This window comes from Syzygium oleosum, unplaced genomic scaffold, assembly GCF_021117445.2.
Source record: "Syzygium oleosum isolate NSW1041296 unplaced genomic scaffold, Sole_v2.1 Sole_v2.30, whole genome shotgun sequence".
In the NCBI taxonomy this organism is placed as follows: domain Eukaryota; kingdom Viridiplantae; phylum Streptophyta; class Magnoliopsida; order Myrtales; family Myrtaceae; genus Syzygium; species Syzygium oleosum.
In genome coordinates this window covers 4,405,720-4,417,787 of record NW_026607514.1, presented here as the reverse complement: position 1 = coordinate 4,417,787, position 12,068 = coordinate 4,405,720, and positions in this window count along the sequence as shown.

The following is a 12,068-nucleotide window of genomic DNA, read 5'->3' as shown; positions in this document are numbered from 1 at the left end:
AATCCTTCCAGTCAATTTTCGCCAAAAATTATTGATTTAGTGGTCCAATCATTGCCAACTTTCCTACGTGGCACACCGCCACATCAATGATTTCCAACGAAAAATAACCGGAATAACTATATTGGAATTTCGCGGAAACGTTTAAGACTAAATTGGTAAAATTGGAAAGTTTATTACTGAATTGGCATCTGTACAGGTTTAGGAGCTTTGCATGATATATTTATTAGAATCTGGTGAACAGTGAGTCACTTTAGTGCATTTGGATGTGTGTATTATGCAATCGTACCTTATCACCTACGAAGCAAAGTTCGATAAGAAGGCGGTTTGCTTCATATTTGTGGTCTATGATGATCAAAGGAAACGGTGGAAGTGCTATGATCATACCACAGGTCGGTGTTACACTTTCAAGAATATGGTGTTCAACAAGGCATCATCGTAGTGGTTGTCACAAACCGTTGAATTACCAAATTTAAAACAAATTGAAGAGGCACATGAAAAAATGGAAGAAGATAATGGGTTTGGTAAGACCCAGCCGATTGAAGAAGCAAGTGCACAATCACTGGGAAAATATAAGAGTCCATGGCGAATTGGTGTATGTCCGAGAATGACAGAAGAGCTTTGACCAAGTCAAGTTGAAGAACCTGAAAAGCATGTGCCTAAAGTGAGGATGTCAACATTGTAGAGAAAACCAAATCCTAAATATGCAAATGTAGCATTGACCGAGGATGTTGGTGTAGAAAAGCCTTCTACATATGAGGATGCCTCACAAGGGGCAGAATGGAGGAAGGCTATGGAAGAAGAGTTCCAAAAGCAAGTTGACATGGCTGCTAAATCCACATTAAGAAAAGAGCAGTAGGGGAGGGGGACTATTGAAGAAAAAGATTCACCCTCCAAAGAATTCTAGATGTTTTTAAGGGGGATGAGCCACTAATCTATAGAATAATGTAAGGCTGTGAACCACTAATTCCTAGAGTGATCTATGGGGAATGAACCACTCTCTTTTGAAGGCTATAATAAGCCAAGTGCTCTCATTTGTGTTTGTGTGCAAGTTTTCTGAACGAATATTGTAAATAGCGTGCCTCTAATAAAAGAGTGTTTTTTTTTTCAATTGAGTTACCAATCTATCTTAACATTTGGTATCAAAGCCACTCTTCCATACTCAACAATCCCTCCCTGAGTTATAACTGGATATAGATCTTAGTCCTGGATTGAAGAAATATATTGTATATCGAGGGTCTTTGCTTTATGCCAATGATTCGGTGTCTATAAGAGAATCACCAAATGAATTAGTGAGACAGTTGGATATCTGTAGCTCGAGAAGTGTGGGCCTTTAAGCAGGAAATTGATGGAAGAAGGCCATTTTTAAGGTTAACCCACATTCGGCGCAACTCTTAATTCCGACCGACGGTCTTAATGGACAGAGAATGATTGAACGTCGAACACAAACTGAGGTCTTGTTGCGAGGAACAATGTCCTTCACATTATCAAGAACAAGGATATTGAGCTCGCCTTTAATGACTTAATGGGATTCAGTCGCTTTTTCCGCAAGTGCACAACTATATGGGAACGTGACAGATATGTGAAGACTAAAGCCAAGCCCGGAAGCTTCACGGCCATGTCGTATAATGAGAGAGGTTTGCTCGTTCACTCAGTTCATACACCGACGATTAAAAAACTATCGTGTCTCAATTTGTCTAAAGCATTGGTTACGCATACCAGACATCATAAGAAGACAAGAAAAACATTGGCACCATAACAACTAACTTTAGCTGTTCCCATGTTTATTGTGCCTTTTGTCACGGATTGGAGGTTCCATGACCCAACCGACCGAAAAAATGGCCGAAATGATCGGCAAGAAGTGCCCTGGGCTCTAGGATTTCTAGAATGCTCCTAGGGACAGTATGAGAAATGTATATTCAATATATTTTTTTTATTTAGTAGGGTAGGTGGTAGTCTTAAATTTAATATGGTAGAAGGTAGTTGGAGAGCTCTTCCCCCATTAGTATGACTCGAATATAAATATAAATAGGGAAACTCTCCCCTTATTTGTATCATCTAACATTTAAGCAATAGAAGTACATTCTCTTCCGGAGCTTCTCTCTCTAAACACATTTTCTCTCTACGATCGGGTAAGTTTGAGTGGGCGATCAATCCTTGGGGAAAAGGCTTAGCTTAGATGACCCAACAAACCAAAGGAAGCCTAAGTCGCTGCACAGTTACAATCTCAAGCACCGACCGTGACACTTTTATGATCCTTTTTATAGCGGTCATTGCATCGTGTTGGGCAAAAGAGGTGGGAGTTCATGAAATACGATGCTAGAGATATTGGGATTCGTCCATTAAATCGGTTAATTGATTGATGTGGTACTCTCTAAGTATTTTTTCTTTAAAACCGCCGACTCATTTAGACATCCAATCTGAATCTACCATTTCACTAGGTAGATAAACTAGTAGGCGGGTCTTACTATATCAAACGCTATTAGTTATGAAAATCAAGAAAACAGACATAGGAAGGAATATATCAAAATTTTGAAGTTTAGTGGGTCGGGTCATGTAATGGTCACAAAATTTTTGCTTGGGCTGCCTATGATTTAAAAAAAAAACGTTAGACATTCTTTGTAAAATTATCGAGCTTAGGCGGGCCCAAGTGGGCCTATGTTGGAGTATTCGTGCTCAAAGAGGAAATTGTTTGTCAAGCCCGCACAATTTGGGCTTCAAACTTTCTTGGCTTGGGCAAGCCTGGTCGGACCTATTGCTGTTGTTGTTGCTAAGCTCATGATTAGATCTACTAGTGGCCTTATTCATGTCGTGTTGTGCTAATCGTGTCGTGTCGGAATGGTGGCACAATACAAGTATGGCTAACTTGAACAATACGACATGTCTACCTTGACAAACACGACAAGCCCAATTAAATGGATTACATGCCGCAACACAATTAACACAATTCTCAAATGTATCACCATGTTTGGGGCCGACATATGTTAACCTATTTACGAGTATACATTAACTTGGGTATTAAATAAACAAGCGTAATTATCAAGTCAATCACAAACCTCTTTTACGGATGTCAATTCAATCCTAAACTTTCCAATTTTGTCGATTTAGTACTTGTGTGAAATTTGAATTTAGTCTTTCGGCCAATTGTAAAAGAAATTGCTAACGTGACGTCAAGTCAATATCGACTATCCTGCGTGGCATGCTAATGTGGACAACTTCATTCGAAACGACATTCTGCGTGCATCTCTATGTCAACAAATTCTTATGGCAACCCGTAGGAATGACTATATTTGAATTTGGCGCAAGAGTTTAAGACAACATTGGAGAAATTGAAAAGTTTACGATTGAATTGGTATACGTACAACAGGTTTAGGATTGAATGGTAACTTCCATAAAGACGTTAAACACGCTTATACTCATAACTTGTGTTAACACATTGAACACATTTTAGACAATATAAGTAATTGCACACCCCATTAATCTAAAGTGTACTATTGAGTAAGTTTTTCTTTATGTTTAACGATTTTTATATCACTAAATAGGCATTTATTTTTCCATTTATTCATTTTGACATGTGTGCAATATTTATAAACTTCTAACGATGAAAAAATTCTTAAAGTATGAATATTAAACGTGTTAAAACATGTCTAATTGTGTCATTATGAAACAAATGGCCCTCTTGTTGAAATGAACATGTGAGTTGTGTTAGATAAGCCGCACATTAGAGAATCAGTGTGGTGTAGAATAGTTAATATATCTCAATTGGCCTATAACCTATTGACTTAAGCTTTTGAGTGAATGTGGGTCTAACTAAATATGTTAACGAGCTTGGACTTGAGCTCCCTGTTAGCTTCTCCCCGGATGAATGCATCGAACTTCTGCTGTGCATTCCCAACAAATATTAATTAGAGCTTATGATTGATTGGTGGCTCACTCCCAATATGTATTGGTATTTGGTGAATATGTCAAGAAATGAATCTCGTGGCTAACGCGGGTTTTGTGCAGAGGTGGAGTCATGGTGTAGTAACACAGTCCTGATGGTAGCATTTATGGTTCAATCTAGAGAAAGAGATCAAGGATAAAAGTGATGTTAGATATTCAAGTTGGGACATGTTGATGCAAGGCGATACAGGAATTGAATGGAGCAATCCTAAGCTCACACGTGAATGGGAAATTGTTGAAATGCACGTATGAGTTGTATTAAAAAAAGTCTCATATCAAAAAATTATTGTGGTGTGGAGCAATTACGATATCCTAATTGGCTCATAACTCATTGGCTTAAGTTTTTTAGCGAAGGTGAGTCAAAATAGATATGTTGACGAGCTCGGACTTGACTCCCTCTTAACGAACTCCCCAAGCGAGGACGTCGAACTTTTGTTGCACACTCCCAACAACGCTAGCTTAAATGTAGGGATTCGTGTTTAAGCAGGTCAACCTCATAAAGATCATGTTCGTTACATCAACCCATATATGTTAGATCCAAACCTATTTAACTGCGTGTCTAAGCGGATCAACCCCGTAAAGATCCCGGCTATTAGTTTTAATGTATCGTAATAGATACATGACATGTACTCTTTTGAGCATTATCCTGGACAATGAAACAACAATTTTTCTGAATTGCAGAGGATATATGTCATGAATTTAACAAGAATTAGCTAGGGAAATCAATGTTTTAGAAGCCGCGTATGAAGTAAAGATTTGCTTGACATTTGCGAGGATCGAAGAAAGATATTCAAAAACATTGTGGAATCACTTATTAATGTAACGGGGTCCCACCTAATGTTAGATCATGACCGGTGGTGGTGGTTGGCCTGGCATTATTGGATAGTATTCGTCAAACCGTTTAAGAAGACGACACTCCGGCTAATTAACTGTAAGTTACCTTCCTTCTCCTACCATATAATTAATTGCACGTTCCTGTCACCCCCACTTAATTTCGTTATTCTCTATAACCATCTAAATCATATGATCAGTGATCTAATTTATTTATTTACTTATTTTTTTATGTGGATTAGGAGTTGAGAATTTAAGACCTTTTATGTACCAAAATTACTGACACCATTCATCTAGCAAGTTACCTGGATAAATTGTTATGCCGAATGTCACCAATAGTCCCATTAATTAGAGATACCGGAAATATCGTGACTCCCATCGAAAGACGTTTATGAGCATCAATACCTATCAAATGGATTCTATCAAAAAGAATTTGATTTGTAAAAGGAGCGTCATGTCAAGTATGATCAATGATTGATTTGGATGAGGTCAAGGTGGCTCCCATTACAAACATGATCATGGAAAATGGCCTTGAGCAAGTCGATGTGATTCAAGCCTAAAGCTTTAATCCAATGACTTTCTTATTATGCATATGTGAACAAACCTAATTTGTTCAGACCTATCTATCTAAATAGAGATGTGATTAGATTCGGATGGTAACCATTGATGACGGACCTAAAATCATTATTTCAAGTCCATTCTTAGTAATGTAAAGTAATGACGGAACGTGCCTACCGTCCCTCTGACCGCCGGGCTGATTTAATTTTTTTTTCCCTTAGCGTTTACTTTAGAAGAAGGCCACAGTTTCCTCCGAGTCAGAGCTCGAGGAGGAAAGTACGACATTTGAGAGATTTGTATCATTTGTGAGTAGTTTCTGACACGCATTTCGTACGCTGCAACGCATTTGGATGGTTATGTCACCTGGTCCACGAATCTCCTAGGATTCCCCTTTTATCATCTTTCCATCCCAATTGCTTGTTTTTTTACGTTCTCGATGATAAACACATAAGGGTTGAACCTTTTCTGTCTCTTTTTCTGCAATTACATGCGGGTGTTATTTTGTATCCTGTGCTCATTCAACCGATTGATACCAGAAAGGGAAGTGTAGATCATGCAGAGAGATGTCTGGAAGGAATTATTTGATTTACTGTTAATGTGCAGACAAAAGGCTGTAAAAGATAATGGAAGTTGGTGATTAAAAGACTAGATAGCCGGTTACTAACTTATATAAAAATTGGTAAACCCAAACTAAGAGGTAACTTAATCGCAAAAATATTCGTAAGCACTGTTGACAATTTCTGAAAAGAGTCAGTGAATTTGAAGACTTGGTAAGCAAGACAAATAAAAGACGGTAACTATTAGTAAACGAGTCAAATGAAAGTTGATAAGCTAATGGGAGAAAAGCTCGTAAATCACACAAATCGATGTTGGTAAATTCGCGTAAATCTAATAAATTTAAGGCATTCGTAAAACAAGACAAGCAAACATTAATTGGGAAATTAAAAGGATGAAATTAAATGTCGGTAAGTGACTCAAATAAGAGCTTGTAACCCAATACTAGTTAGTAATATAATTGGAAAAGAAGTTGGTCACTCACTCAAATAAAAATTGGTAAACTCATATGAGATTTTGATAAATTTGAGACGTTGATAAGAAAGACAAATAAAAGTTGATAAAAAATAAGAAAAATCGATAATTTTTACAAGCTATTAAAAAGGTTGATAGTTTTACAAAAGTGTTGGTAAGTTACCCAGTAAGTTAATTACCCGGAAATTAGGTACCATGTATTTTTTATTTTTCAACGATCACCAACTTTTTAAGAAATTCACTAGCACAACCCCCCCCCCACTCCTTTTCTTTTTATTTTGGGCCAGAGGCATGCTTAGCGAGTCATTTGGGGAGATGTTTCTCTAGAATTGAGTATTTATTTGGCTGGGAGTCTGGGACCAAGAGATAGATAATCCATTTCTAAGTTTTATCTAGGCTATATTACCATTTCTATATCACTAATTTTCATTTCCAGAACCAAATGAGGGGCTCATCTTGCTTATTGGAGTTCCCAAAAAAATATTCAATAATTATTATTGATCGATCTTTGTGTTGTTAAGAAGAAAATGAAATATATTTGATGCCCTGAATATCTTTTTTTCTACATGATCGAGGACATAATCCAAGAATTAAAATACTAACTAAGGGTGCGCATGACAACGATTATGTACCCGAGAACTGATTCTGTTTAAAAATGATTCTATTTGATTCCGTGACCGGGAACAATTTCTAAGCATTTAAAAACGTTTGGTAACTGCTCAAAATTTCTATTCTTAGAATAGAAAAAGAACAGAAATGCGTTTGGTAACTACACAAAATTATTTTTTATTAATAATATTTCGAATTTTTTAATATTTCTTTCTTTTTTTTTCCTTTTTTTTCTTTTTTTTCCGTTCTTTCCCTTCCCTTCCTTGGCCATGGCCGGCGAGGGTGTCGCAGCCCTCGCCCGTCACGACGGCGAGGTCGGCCTCGCCAAATCTAGGTGAGGTCGAGCCTTGCCATAGCTGGGTGAGGCCTCGCCGTCACCTCGCCGTCACCTCGCCGTCACGGCCACGAGGCGCCCTCGCTGGCCCTGGCCTATGGCCGGTCGCCGGTGGCTGGCCATCGATGGCCGGCGGCAGGCGAAGAACAACAAACCAAGAGGGAAGAAGAAATCCAAGAAGAATTAGAAATTGAAAAATTGTTCCCAGAATCAAGAAGCTACTTTTTTTTTGTTTCTTGATTCTGTTCCAAAACTAATTATGAGAACAATTTTTTGCAAATTTGTTCCCGGGCACAAAAATTTTAACAAACGGATTTCTGTTCTCAAACTGATTCTGGGAACAAAAGAACAGAAATTTTCACTATTTTGCAACTTGCCAAACGAGCCCTAAATGTTTTCCTCGAACCCTTCCCGTCTAATAAGGACATGTTTTGATTACTGAGTAACGATTCACCTGAGCCTGTTATAGGATTCCCTTTTCTCGCTTCGAAAATGTGTGGAAAGAGACTAGTATTTCTTTTCTTAAAATATGATTCCCACATGAAAAAACATGATCGTCAAGGCCTAAGTAATAATTTTTTCAACGCCACACACATTTTCTCACGCTAGTGTGCATAATAAAATGAATTAATTTTTTTATTGCTTTACGGCTCCATTTATTTTGCGGAAAATGAATTATTTAGAAAAAAAATTCCTAAAAATGATCGCTTGTATGCTTGAAATAATTAGTCAATCGAAAATATTTTCATTATCGACAACAATTTATATCTAAAAACGATGAAAATTATTTTTGTTCATTTATTTTTGTAAGCGGTACAAGTGACCATATTTAAGAAAATATTTTCCAAATCATTCATTTTTCATGAAACAAACGGAGTCTGCATTTGAAAATATCTTGCTGAGGGACTACTCGTAGTTGGGAACTTCAACTGTTGTTTCTATTGATAACAATTTTATTTGACCGTGTAGACTCATGTGAAGCTTCAATTAGTTAATATGGCCCTTTTCACAACAGATGAATTTCACTTAAATAAAAATCACTTAAAATTTGATTGCTTGGTGTCATCACTTCCCTTGAATCCAAAAAAAAAATGCTTGAAAGTCGGCAATGCAAACCAATCTATGGCCCACTAAAGATTTTGCCTTTTTTGACATTAATAAATACGTTTTGAAGTGTCCCTTTTTTTTTAAGAAAGCACTAATTATTTTTTGTCTGTCCTACTATAACTCTCAATTCACTCTCATACTTTTGTCCTGCCTCTTGTAGGGTATGAGAGTCGAAATCCATATCTGAAACTACACGTCCCCACCCCTAGCCCCTCCTGAGAAGGTGGAAAATCGAACTTCCCACCTTCCCATTCCCAAATAGGAAGGGTGGCCACTGAGGCAAACCCTAGTGGTTAGAAAGCGCCAATTTATTGAGTGCAAATTTGGGGTGAAAAATGCCCCATCCACATATGGGATAAAAAGAAGTATTCGATGATTCTCAAAAGAGGAGATCATGTATCAATTGACATTGGTTGGCCATTTTTATTATGACCATCAGACAAAGACACACAAAACAAGGCAACACAAAATCACAACTTTATCAACACATCTTGGAAAATCCAGAAATAGTGTACAATAGGTGGGCTGGAGAGTATCATTTGAAGTTCTCACATAACTAGTAGGCTAAATCCAAAAAGAAAAGAATTATATATTTATATCATAGGGAGAAGATGATCTCGCTTTCCATATATCCCTAAAAAAAAGGATGTACTATTTTACCGCCAAAAGTGGCCACCGTTATTTTTTCCATCGAAACATGATTACGTGGTAAATGGCACTTAGGTAATACGCTGATGTGGCATTTTGTTATTATTAAAAAATAAAAAGTAAATAATTTAATGATTATTAAATTAAAACAATATGATTTTTATCAAAGAGAATAGGGATAACAAAGTAACTCAATGTTGAAGCAAAAGCAAATGTCACATTTCCTTCTCTTTCTTAATTTTTCCAAGACAATATAAACATGAACAAGATCACAGTGAAAAATAGGAATGATTGAAGGGAAAAAAAAACTATGAATTGGACGTTACACTTGTTGGGAAATCCTCTATGTTGTTTTGATGACGACAAAGACAATCAAAAGCTACTAATGTGCATATTGGTAGAGTAGTACCAGGTGATATATACACAAACCGATATGCAGATGTTGTCATAATCACCACCGGATACTCTGATATGAGGAGTGCTCTACCATTATCAAGATTACTCTGCCGATATCTGAGGTAAACAAGGTATTGGGCGTTAAAAATGTCTACAAGTTGGAAGGATCTTCAAATAAGATGAATATTTGGAAATACCTTAATCGAGGGTGAACAAACCAAGAAGAACGGGGATGTTTATGATGGCTTGGACATACAAAGATCATGTGAATAATTGAATGGACTTGGTGATGGTGAAGCTTGGAAGGACCTTAGAGATGAATAGCTTAGTAGAGTCGAAATTGCTAATATGCTTAGAAGGACTAGAAGAAAGATTAGCATCATTATCGGGTGTAGCGGATTGTTATCAAAGTAGCAGATTGTTGGCAAAGAGCAGCTGCCGATATTAGAGAGGGGGAAGATTGTGATAAGACCGATGGTCCTTGTAAGTTCAGTGAAGATGAAGAACCAAAGTAGTGTCCTTGGAGATCTTTGGAAGCTAACTCAGTCAAATCAGTGAAGATGAGGAATCAGTAGGGTTGCTGATGTCCTTAGAGATCGTTGGAAATTGATATGGTTAATTAGCCAAGATGCAGAATCAATGGGGATGCCGATATCCTTGGAAGTCTTTGTATGCTGAAGAAACCAAGAAGATCGTTGGATGATTAATCGCAAGTCGTCCACACAAGTTATCAGTGGACAACATCAACAGACTAGTAATAATCTGCATGTCCTGATTATGGGTAAGGGATCATGCTGATATTTAGTCTTGGAAGGTGCTAATCACTTGGTAACCTGATTAGAACATTGAACAAGAAGAAAATAGCCGTTACAAATGTTGGGAATTCGCATAAAAATCACTAGAGTTGATCAGGAGTAGCTATGGCATTAATGAGCAAATTTGACAAAAGTACACGGACACTGTTTTTGGAAATTGCCATTGTCAAAGAGACGCTGATGTCAGAGAGCCGTTCTGGCGATTTCTAGCAACGGTCTACTGCTGGCAATAGCTAAAACCAACTGCAACTTGAGGATTTTGATGTGATGTAGCTAGCAAGGATCACCTAGAGGGGGGTGAATAGGTGATCTAAAATAATTTTTAGTAATTTATGCGGAAACGAAATAAATCACAGAAGATTCTGAATAAAGTTCAGATTCAAGACAGATTATATAGACGGTGCTCTTGATGTGCAGAATGTAAAGTAAGAGATAAGGGAAAGAGAATCTGCACACAAGTTTATAGTGGTTCGGCTTATAGCAAGCCTACGTCCACTCTCCCACGCTTACTGACCCTCTTGGCTGGATTTCACTATGTAATCAAGAGGAATTACAACTTCGAGTGTTAACACTTTTGTGTATGATAGGACTCTCTATCTCACACAATCACTCTTACAAAGTGTCCCTCAAGATCTTAATATTTGGCTCAGAATGACAAGAGAAAAATGATTGGATTAAGCTCAGACTTTGGACTTGTTGATTCTTGATTCTGTACTTCCTTCTGCTGCTCGTTGATCTCCTTAAATACTCCTCTGCTTCCAAACTAGCCGTTGGACAGCTTTCAGAGGATCATCTTCCAATCTTTACCTTGGACAGATTTGTATAGTAAGAAATTGAGTAGCCGTTGGTTGACAGATTCTGAATCCCGCTGATTCTGGTCGCCCATACAATCAGAATCTTGGTTTCCATAAGTAGAACTTTGTCCGTTGTAATACATTCTTATCATGATGTTTGATTGTCAATCAGTTTGATTCAGATTGAGACAATCAGAACATTCCTTCTGTGAAATCCATGCCAGATCACTAGCTGTTGTGTTACGTTCTAAATTCTGCGTCTGAATAATTTCTTCTGCGTCTGACGAATTTCTTCGTCTGAATAATTTCTTCGTCTGCATTTGCATCTGAATAACTTCTGCATCTGCATCTGAATATCTTCTGCTTCTGAATCTCAGAACTTCGATTATGTGGGTCTTCAAAAATATACTTGACAGCTTGTAAAGTCTGAATAACTTTCTTCTGAGCTTCTAGAATATACAGACCTTGAATAATTCAGAATAAGTATCAGATTTACAATAACATAGAAGATTTTGTCAACTTCAAAATTAATAGGAGTTTTCCTCAACAATCTCCCCCTTTTTTATGGTGACAAAACTTTCTTTGCAGATTGAATTATTTTGAAAATAAATAAACATATTAAGCTCAATAAACACATATTGAAAGAGTAAACTCTGTTGATATCTGTGTCTTTCTTCCTTTGAGAATAACCTGTAAATCTGCAATATGATTTCTCCCCCTTTTTGTCATCAACAAAAAGAATAGTAATAGATAGGATAATGCACTGATATTAAGAAATCAACCAGTCTAACAATAAGTATGAGAAATATTACAGACCAATTGAAAAAAAATAGAGAGAAATGTTGAAAAACAGGCTATTTTTTAGGAGTACGAATCAGTTGAAAATTTTCCAATATTAAGACAGCCTCCTCAATCTTCGAACTGCATTGACCTATGGCTTTATCCATGCTGGATGAGCACATAGCAATGGCTTCCTCTAATTCCGCTTTATCTGCTGCTGCTTGAAGT